The sequence below is a fragment of the Triticum aestivum genome, chromosome 4A (genome assembly GCF_018294505.1).
Source record: "Triticum aestivum cultivar Chinese Spring chromosome 4A, IWGSC CS RefSeq v2.1, whole genome shotgun sequence".
NCBI lineage: Eukaryota > Viridiplantae > Streptophyta > Magnoliopsida > Poales > Poaceae > Triticum > Triticum aestivum.
The window spans coordinates 372,951,394-372,962,318 of record NC_057803.1 but is presented as its reverse complement, the minus strand read 5'-3'; the positions used below and the strand labels follow the sequence as shown (position 1 = coordinate 372,962,318).

The window sequence follows — 10,925 nt, the reverse complement described above, 5'->3', positions numbered from 1 at the left end:
TGCCGCTCAGAGCGAGGCTTCACGGTGGCATTCCTCCCCCAACACAAGGTCCATCCCCCGCATGGCGTCCTGCTGCATCTCATCGAACGCCAGGACCTGCGTGGAGCGATGCTTGACCTCGTGAGGGAGAACCGCTTCTGCTCCATAGACGAGGAAGAACGCGGTCTCGCCTGTTGGCTTGGTGGCGGTGGTGCGGATGGACCACAACATAGACTGGAGCTCGTCGTGCCAACCCTTGCCGCAGGCCTCAAGCTTCTTTTTGAAGGTCCTGGTCTTAAGGCCCCTGAGGACCTCCGCGTTGGCGCGTTCGGCTTGACCGTTGCTCCTAGGGTGTGGCACTGAAGTGTAGCAGATCTGCGTTCCAAGGTTAGCACAGTATGCCTTGAAAAGATTACTAGTGAACTACGAGCCGTTGTCGGTAGTGATGCGATTAGGGACCCCAAATTGGCTTACGACACCCTTGATGAACTTGACCGCAGATCCGGCTGGAATGGTGCGGACGGCTTCTACCTCCGCCCATTTGGTGAACTTGTCGATGGCGTCGTAGAGGTAGCGGTAGCCCCCAGGCGCTCGAGGGAATGGGCCTAAGATATCCAGCCCCTATACTGCGAACGGCCACGAGAGCAGGATGGTCTGGAGGCCCTGAGCTGGCTGATGGATCTCCTTGGCGTGGAATTGGCAGGCCTCGCAGGACTTCACTAGCTCGGTTGCGTCGTTGAGAGTCGTAGGCCAGTAGAACCCGTTGCGGAACACCTTGCCGACGAGGGTCCGTGATGAAGAGTGGTGCCCGCAGTCCCCGCCGTGTATGTCGGCCAATAGCTCATTCCCCTGTTCCCTGGAGATGCATCGTAAGGTAACATCATTTGGCCGCTTCCTGTATAACTCACTGCCCCGAATGCAGTATGTCGTAGCCTGTCGGTCCACACGCTCCGCGTTCTCGTCCTTCTCCAGCAGCATCCCTTGCGTTAGGTATTCCTTGAACTCCTTGGTCCAGCACCCCTCCTGAGGCTCGACCTCCAGGAGTAGGCGCGCTCCCAAGGTCGGGCCGTAGGCCGAGGCTCCCGAGGCAGGTGGTTGGGGGAGTTCCTCCCGAGGAGGCGCCGACACTACACCACAACACTGATATAGGGACAAAAAAACTGCCGGGAGAATGCACTTATAAGGGCAGACAAACTGCCGGGACAGTGTTTCTCCCGGCAGATAGAACCGCCACGAGAACGGCTGCCGGGGATTACTTGTCCCGGCAGATAGATTTCTCCCGGCAGTTTCTCTGCCCTGGCCCTTGTATTTGCCGGCAGTCTATTTTCTCCCGGCAGATTGGTCAGGGCACACGAAACTACAATTACTGGCAGTTCAGCTGCCTGCAATGCATGTTTTCCCAGCAGTTATGATGCCAGCACTTCGATTTCACTAGCATACTATTGTACACATCCCTGATGCAATATCCATCCATTATGTTAAGCAATCAGGACACCTCACACAATTTATACATACACTTCAAAGTAACATATAAGCCTCATCAAAAACCCTAAACTTCATTCCATAAACATAAGAACATATATAAGCAGACTGCCACAGAAGGAGTACATACATGTTTATGTGCCAAAACAACCACCAATATGAGCACAACTTGCCAATGTCTCCAGGTTCAACAAACAAGGCTCATTACATTATCACTCCACCAACTTAATAGTAGATCTTGCAAACCTTCAGCAGCTTGTAGATCATCCAAACCTCCATCAAGTAGTGTATCTTTGGGAAACCTGTAACAGAAATACAGAATGGAAACTCAAAATGGAGCTCTCATAGCACAATAAACCTATTGTAACATACATTGACATGCAACTAGTACTGGAAGCAAAATAAAAATGCAATTTTTACATCACATAAGGACAAGTGTTCTAATGCCTTCTTTGTTTGCCTTGCTATTGGGTGTTGGCTGTAGCAGCACACGTTGTGAAACTATTCAGTATGTGGAGTTTGAATGAAGGCTGATGTTGTACACAGATCGTTTATTGGAGATGAAAAGGATTTGAATCAGGCTAATGTACACAGCTCATTCCATTCCAGTTATAGTAACAAAACAATGAAAAATTATAATTTAATATTCTTGTCGTTCCAAACTTGTTTATAGTAACCTAAAGGTTGCGGTTATGACATACCCTGAAGAAAAGCTCCCAACTTGTTAGGCATACAAATAAGCCACCAACAATAAACACCATTTCATCCAAATAACGTGCTTGTAACAGGATAAAATGTTTGCCATGGTCACCTTTCGCAAGACTGCTACTCGACTAAAATGGATGCAGAAACCTCTAGCTTGATTTGATGCACCTTAGACGATGGTTCCTTCTCCCTCTGGATGATATGCATGCAGAAGAAAGCAAATCGAAAAGGATTGGTTCATTCTGTAAAATTGTGACAAGGAGACCTTCAAGTTTACACTCACATTTTCTTAACTAATCTCCGGTAGACCTAGAGTTCAAGTTTTTCCAACACAAGGTAGACACCGCATTTTAGTAACCCTCCAAGAGAAATAAGTAATCAGTGTCCACGCAAAGCAATCAGGGTCCCTGTACAAAAAAGTAAGAAGCAATCAGTGACAGCAGAGGGCCAAAACTTTTTCAGAACACAAATATGTGAACTTAGTGGTCTGCATGTCTATCAAGGGCTTGCTTAAGGATCCTGGGATCCGCTATCCTAAGTGAAGTCACAATATCTGCATATTGGAAGGTTAAATTACCACTTTTACAAATCAAAATGGTTATGGGGAAATCTTTAGGTGGGCTATTTCATTTTTCCTCTGTATTTCCATTTCACCTAATTTTGTTGTTTACTAAATTGGATACAGATTAAAATGGACTAAAATGCTGCTGGTTCCTGTATATAGGTTGTGAATTAGATAACAATTGTAATTATCTTTATATTTGGATTTCGATCTACAACATAATAATCTAGAGCATATAGTTGAGAATGGGGTATAAAAAATATGCTTAGTTCTGGAATCAGGCCCATTTTGTTGCAACATTTTTGTATTTTATTTATATTTAGTAAAAGATTGACAAATTGATACCTAATACATTCAGAAACAATTCAAGTCAGTAACATTAACAGGTAAACTAATTAAGTTCAAGTGAGTTGATAACAAAATAAGGAGGAATCCATGTGACAAAACTGTAGTTAGGCATATCCTAAGAATATATTGGAAGAATAAGTGCACAAACACAGCTAGGAGCTTTGCATTGAGAAATCATGCAGCTGCTCGATCTCGTAAATGCTCCTCTTAAAATTATACTTGGTTTTGCCCATGTCCTTAAGCACACTGAATGTCTTATATTCATCAGAAACAATTATATATTACTATGGCACAGGGAATGGAAATAGGAAGAGCGACAAACACATGAAGAGAAATCAATTCAAGACATTCAAAAATGGAGGGTAAGCTAAAGTCGACCGGCAAGAGCAACCATACTGAAAACTACAGTAACTAAGATCATATAATAACTTGAGATAAAGTTTCTCACTGATATTAACAATCTGCATGCAAAGATTACTTTATTACATAAGTTGACCCAGAGATATCTTGTACTGTTTCTAGTGTAGAATATTGTTTTACTTTGGATCAGTGGCCGAGCTACAACAAAATAGCTGGGCGGGCCAGCTTAAAGAAAAACACAGGAAAAAAATTCAACATTTGAACCATGGTAGTACTAAGGCATTAGTCAACACTCAATTATTTTGGAAACACATCATCTCAGGCTTGCTGGTCTGCTTTTCTCATAGACTGGGCTGCAGTGGGTTGTGCATTCAGTCTTTGAGCAACAGCTAGGCTCTCTCGTGCATTCAGGCGGGCTGACAAGAATAAAAGTATCTCATCTATGCTGCTCATGGAGTATCTCTAGTTATATAGGACCTAAGAACTCGAGTTGCTTTAACAGTAGGGTTTTCTACATTGCTCTACAAATTAGCAAACAAGATGATGTGAGAACTTAACATCAACATGCACCTAATATGTGCATGACAAAGTGAATTGCAAAAAGCATGAATTAATATGCATGACAAAGTGAACTGTGCAAAGCATGAATTAATGTGCATGACAAAGTGGGCTGTGCAAAGCATGTAACAAGATGCAGTTTTACGATAGATGCAATTGTACAATAGATGCAGTAACAAAACAGATCACCTTCTTCCTTTTATTTTGTCCCTGACTGGCTCGGCCTCCAAAATCTTCATTTAGATTTGAAAATTTAAAGGACCCAAATCGTTCAGAATCCTCGCTGTTCCTTGCTTTAAGTATAGCTAGCCTCTCTTGCTCTTGTGCTTCAGCATTGTCTTCTTCTCTTCCTTTTCCATTCTTTTTCCTGAAACAAGAATTCGTGGCACATTAGGATTGACACGTTAGGTGTCACCTAGATAAGCATGTAACTGAAAACTGGAAAGAAAGGCGCACACTTTAGTTGCTGAATATCATCGTCTATATTATAAAAAACATAGCACTTGTTTTTTCCATCGGATTTTGCAGAACACAAACAGAGAAGCTACTACCAAAATTAGCAGAAAATATTAGTATGGATGCCTTGCGGATCTTGCCCAACCTCCGACACCTTCAAGATCTTGTCAAACCTTTCAAGACCTAAGTTATAATGCCGAGCTGAAATATGAGGTTAGTCTAAAACATGAATTCTAAGTTGGTACAAAGCAGAGCAACATCACTCTGACATAGTAGTGCCACTTATCACAAGACTATCATTATGACAGGAAAAATAGAAGAGTCGAAATAAAACAGAGAAGGTTGACTATCACAGCAAGATGGAGGACAATTAACTTCAATGTCATCTTTAGCTAGAATGCAGACATCCAACAAAAAACCATAGAGGGCCTGTTTGGAATGGTTTTAATTTCTTCTTGTACCAGTCTACAAGACCCTATACTTGCGCTAGGTACCAGTCTACGAGTAAGTATGGTTGTCAGTTTTTTCTTTTCACTAATGTCAATTTATTGAGCTAAGGCACGAAAGTGGGTGATATCCTGTATTATCTTCCTTGCGCACACAGCTACTACATAGAAATACCATTTACTAGTCAAACATATTTAAAAGGAGATCATTCCTTCATGTTTTTAATAATTTGAATACGAACCTTCCATAAATGTAATTCTACATCCTTGTGGAGATGATTCAAAGCATATTTCTCTTCCCAATATACAACAAGAGATCAGTAAGAGGTAGATTTTTATATACTATGCCCGTTCCTAAATATAAGACGTTTTGGCAGTATAATTTAAACTTCCAAAACATCTTATATTTAGAAACAGAGGGAGTATATCCTAGTGCATTGAGCACTTGTAGCTAAGCAAGAAGAGGATGCAACTTGACATGGCATGTAGACTAGGGGCATGAACTATACAATCTGGTGGCTTGTGGAAGTGGCGGAAAGAGCATCGATGTGGGTGACCTTCCAGCGTCTTGGGGAGGCAGCAGAGACACTTCCAGCAGACTGGGACAGGGGAAGGAACTCCTGCATTGTTCTATTTTTATCAGACTTCACAGAAGTTTGCAACACTTATATTTATAGAATAAATAAATATCCACATACAGAAACAAAAATGTACTATGTGAACAAAGGGACTTCGGACCCTAGACAGCTCACCTGAAACATCTAGTAATTCATGAATTTGGTCTGATGATTAAGATACAATTCAAGTAATACTTTTTCCCCAGGAACAGAACCAGTATTCTAGACCAATAAGATGATACCTACTCCCTCCGTCCGGGAAAAGTTGTCTCCGACAACATTTTGCGAAAATCACCTCCCCTTTCCTCCGACAAACAACACACTCCCCGCGCCAGAGCCAGAGCTCCCTTGCTCGTCTCCCCCTCGCCGGAGCTCCCCCGCGCCAGAGCTCACCTCCTCTGCTCCCCCGCACAGCTCTCCCGTGCGTCGCCGGAGCTCCCTCTCCCCACGCCACTGCCGCGTTGCTTCCCCCCTCCTCGTTCCTCTCATCGTCCCCCCATGGCGAATCACGGCGAGGAAGGCTCGACTTTTTTCGATCTGCTATCCGACGGCGTCCTTCCCCGAGGGCGGCGAGCCGGAGCTTCCCCTGCGCGTCGTCGACCACCTCCTCATTGGCTGGACGCCGTCGACCACGAACCCAGTATTCTCCAAGCGCACGCCGCTGTGTGGGTCGCCGAGACGCCGAGGCCGAGGCGGAGCTCCAGGCCATCGAGGTCGCGTACGCCGCCGAGTCCGGCAAGCGCCGCCAACTCCCAGACTGGTCCAAGGCACCCGCCCCCGCCTCCGTCTGCCCATAGCCCAACCCAGTCCCCTCGCCCCCCTCCTGCCAAGGTGCGGCTCCCCCCTCTTCTTGCCTCCCGCTTTCCCCTTCTTGTACTCCAAAATGCTTCTTTTGAGTACATTAGCTGTCAATTTAGTCTATCTTGAAGCTTGGGAGCTTCTTTAGCAAGTTCACTGTAAAATTGAGTACAAGATCACGGAAAATTTTCTGGAGTGTATGTTCTGCAGTCACTGAATTTTCTCGAGTGCATGTTTACTGAATTTTCTGAAGTGTATGTTCACTGAATTTGGTTTTCAGTAGTGTTAAGAGTTCAAATCAATAGTGCAGGTTCGTGTACATGGCCACCCCCCATGGATATGCATTGGGGCGCTCCTGGGAGAGAGGATTCATGGCCATCCTAGCTAGCTGCTAGGTGGAGAACGTGTTAGGTTCTTGCTGTCCGTGGCAAAAGCTGGGGCGATCGAGTAGGAGTAGCTAGCAGTGTTGATGGTGTGTGGTGTAGAGAACCATGCAGATGTCATGGGCAGGCACTCATAGTCTAAATTTCATTGATGTCAAATTTTATTTATGTGTCAAGTTTGAAATCAACTTGACTGAACATCAACTTGTTCTGGTTTAGTGTAGAATCACTTAAGTAGATGGAGTAGTTATTTTTTATACTCTCACTGAAGACTGTGTTGCTAAATCGACATCAAGTTTAGGAACAAGTGTGTGTTCCTAAATAATCTTCAGTTTCCACTATATTTACTGTCAAGTCTGAAATTTTGATCTTTACTGTCAAGTCTGATTTGTCTCTGAACATTGGTTACAGTAAATTAGTGGTTAACTGGACATAAGGATTAGATCTTAGCTAGTGCTCTTTTCAGATGGCTTGTTCTCAAAATTTGGTACTCCATTAGAGTAACTTAATTCTCAATATTAACCGTTTCAGTTTCTAACAAGTTTCTTCCATGTGTTCTGAATTAAGTACAGTCAATGATCAAGTGATCTCTTCTCCAAGTTGCCTGAAATTGAATCAGTCATTTAGTTAACTTGGATTTTTTTTTCCAAAATCTGTACATTTAGTCAAGTTTCTTCCATGTGTTCTGAATTAAGTACACTATGGGATCATTTTATTTTACTGTAGATTTGCTTGCAACTGGTTTTAGAAGTATTGCTCGTTTTCCAATTTATGCTGTTTTTTGATCTTTTATGCATAGTTTTATTAGAAGTATTGCTTGTCAAAAGAGTGTTTAGAGATTTTAGGGCTATGTCTAGAAAATCATACCAAGAGTACAAAAGATGAAAGGAGATCTTTCTTGTTGTGGCCAAAAGAAAATGGATGGATATACGTAATGTAGGAGGAGGATCATGTTTTCAGTGCCTTAGTACACAAAAGTAGGCAAAGTTTCTGTAAGAATATACTTAAATCAAGTTTATTCAGTTAACTAAATCAAGTTTATTCAGTTAAGGACAGAATTATTTTGATCAAGTAATTACTGTGACAACATTGCAACATTTCTTCAGAGTACATGATCAGTTTTGCCCCTTTTTAGTAAAGAGGTGCAGCAACTTTCTGGGATTTCTGAAACTTTAGTCACCGGGACAATATACAGTCACCTGGGAGTCACCTGGGATTTCTGAAACAATACCGCCACTTGGACAATTCAAAACAGTTAACTGAAAGTGTCTAAAACAGTTAAGTGTTTCTGGGATTTCTTTTTTCTTCTGCAAGGCATGATTTCTTTTTTCTTCTTCTTTTTTCTCTGGTGTGTCATGTCTTTTTTTAGACTAAAAGTGAATCAGAGCAAAAATCTTCTATGTCAGTGTGCTAGAAATAAGAAGACAAAATTGGACTAAAATGAATGACTGAAATTGGACAATTGGAAACTTTAGGCATGTTTGCAATTGGACAAATGGTGTATAAATCCAAATAAATCAAATAAATTCAAATGATTCAAATAATCTTAGTTTGCAATTGGAAACTTTAGGCATGTTTGCAATTGGATAAATGGTGCACACTTGTTTATTTCCTCTCTAGTGGCCTAATTCTAGTGGAACTTTGGTTGGTTAGTGCTCTTCTGTTGCTTTTGACTAATCTTAGTTTGACGGACCTGACTTGTGCTCATTTCCAGTGGACTTCACATTCCAAAGGAGGGACAGAATCTGGAGTAATTGATTATTTCCAAAATCTGGAGTAATCTTCTCAAGTTACATGATCAGTTGTGCTTGACTGAAAATTTTCACAGGAAAATTTTGACTGGAGTAACAGAGGCATAACAGTACAAATTACAGGTATAGATTGCTCTGTTCAACAAACTTCCTATCAGTCCAACAATGTTTCTGAATCTAAACTTTTTCAGTTAACAGAACCTGAACCTGAACATGTTCAGTTAACAGAACCTGAACTTTTTAACCTTCCCTCTCCCTTTCAGGCGAATGTGGATGTTGCACACTATTGTGAAGGTGTAGCACTGCCCAATTAAATTTCCACTTCACATATCTACTTCAATTTCTACTACAAATTCACCTTTTCAACAGCAGACGCGGGGCAGAGAAGTCAGACGGCGAGGATGAGCAGAAGCATCAGACGGCGAGGAGGAGCAGAAGCATCAGACGGCGAGGACTCGATCTGGGGGCGTTGGCTTCGCCCAACAGCTGCAGCATCAGAGGCTGGAGGGAATCGCGGCGGCAGCAGAAGGAAGCGGCGGCCGGCGACTTGCCCAAATCCCGCACCGGCGGCCGCGGGCGCGAGGAAGCGGGCAGAGGATGAGGGCGCGGGCCGCACCGGCTAGGGACGCGAGCAGGGCGACGAGGGAGGTGCCTTCAGCCGTGGAGGAGGCGGGCGTCCAGTTGGTCGCCGCGGAGGAGCAGTCACCTCCGTGTGGGCGGCGGCGCAGCTCGCCTTCGTGCAGGCGGCGCAGGCGGGCAGGGGCGCCGCGGATTGGCAGCGGCGGCGCAGCGGCGACGCAGGTGGACGGCAGCGCGCTGGGCTCTACGGTGGCTGCCGACGGCGCGCTGGGCTTGTTCCTGCCGCGGGCGTCTGGAGGAGGAAGAAGCAAAGGGGTAATTAGCAGGAGATTTAAAATCCTAAGGGTTTATTTGCAAAAATCATAATGAACTACGCCGTGGACAACTTTTCCCGGACGGAGGGAGTACTACCTAAACCATGTATAGAAGATTTGCATAAATCAGATCTTATCATTAGATTGATAATAGTTACGAGATCAAGATAATTTATTGAGAGAGCCCCAACAATTAGGTGCACAAGAATAAGGGCTTACAAGCTAGCATAGGCCATGGTCAACCTGGTTGTTGACGGGGAGCCATCACGCCAAGGCAGACTGTTGAATCAGTCGAGCTTGCACCCTTAATGTTGTGCCTCTGGGGCCAGTTGGGAAGAAGGATTGAAGCCACGGTGAGCGGCGGGTACTCCTCCAGATCTCCGTCCAGAGGCAGAGCTGCGAGGCGGGGGCGCAGCATATAAAGGCGGCCATGGCAGGGAGGGAGGAGGAGATGCGAATCCACGTCGTCTCGGCCGGCGCTTGTGGAGAAGAGGTGGATCCGCGCCATCCCTGCTGCCGCTGGTGGAGGAGAGCCAGATCTGTGGTCACACGTGGCTCCAAGCAGGAGAGGGGAAGGAACGGTGGGAGGAGCCAGATCCGTGGTCACAAGCTTTGGAAGGAGGGTGGAAGCCATTTCCTCTAGCGACCAACCGGAGGACGGCTAGGAGGGCCGGCGGCGTCAAACCCTTGCCCGCCACGGTGGTCGGGAAGGAAGCCGGGAGCGGTAGGGATTTGGGAACGGTGGAGGGTGGTCGAGGGCGGGGAAGGGTGAGGCTAGGGTCGGGGACGGCGGAGGGTTATCGGCTGTCGCTGAGGTCGACGGGAGCGGCGAAGGGTGGTCGGCGGCGGATGGGATCGAGGGTGGAAGGCTGGCTGATTTGGGGGCGCGACTTGGGGGAATAGAAGAGGTGAGGTGAGGTGCGGAGCCTATTTCTTTTCTTTTTTGGCTGAAATGTCTCAGTGTCCCGCGCCAATGAGCCAATTATTTCCAGTTCGCCCCACAGACAGTACAGGCAGATAATGAGTCGGGGTTCGGTTCTCCCGGCAGATAAGGACCTAAAACATGGACATCGTTGCCGGCAGTTTAAATGCGTGCGTTGCTCAACTTCTACTGGCAGTTCTTCCGTCCTTAAGTATTTCTTCCGGCAGTAATAAGATTCCTGACAGATAGTTTGCCGTTAATCTGGTATTTCTCCCGGCAGTTGACTGCCTCCAATTAAGTGTTGTGGTGTAGTGCGGTTCCAGGAGCGGAGGTGCTGCCGACGGCTTGAAGAGACCCTCCTCAAAGATGCCAGGCTCTTGGGGTTGTCGCTTGGACATCCTCTTGGCGATGTTGTCGGCCTCCTTGTTGGTGCCACGGGGTACGTGCTACAGCTCCAGACCCAGGAAGTGCTTTTCCATTTTGCGTACCTCCGCGAGGTATGCCTCCATGTGTTCGTCCTTCGGCTTGTATACCTTGTTGGAGAAGTTGACGAGGAGCTGCGAGTCGCCCTTGATGGTGAGGTGCTTCACCCCTAGGGCCATCGCGGCCTTGAGGCCGGCGATGAGGCCTTTGTACTCCGCGATGTTGTTGGACACCTTCTCGCC

The 10,925-nt window shown here is 45.6% G+C and overlaps 2 long non-coding RNA genes across 2 annotated transcripts; one reads left to right on the top strand and one right to left on the bottom strand.

Moving 5' to 3' along the window:
- Positions 1 to 1,516: 1,516 nt before the first annotated feature.
- On the bottom strand, positions 1,517 to 5,399 carry LOC123086125 (uncharacterized). Its single transcript, XR_006440508.1, has 4 exons — positions 4,546 to 5,399; positions 4,184 to 4,361; positions 2,273 to 2,573; positions 1,517 to 1,763 (listed from the first exon to the last, which is right to left on the bottom strand). It is a non-coding gene; the product is annotated as an uncharacterized lncRNA (long non-coding RNA).
- A 406-nt stretch (positions 5,400 to 5,805) lies between these two features.
- LOC123086124 (uncharacterized) lies at positions 5,806 to 9,300 on the top strand. Its single transcript, XR_006440507.1, has 3 exons — positions 5,806 to 6,344; positions 8,409 to 8,568; positions 8,709 to 9,300. It is a non-coding gene; the product is annotated as an uncharacterized lncRNA (long non-coding RNA).
- The last annotated feature ends 1,625 nt before the right edge of the window (positions 9,301 to 10,925 follow it).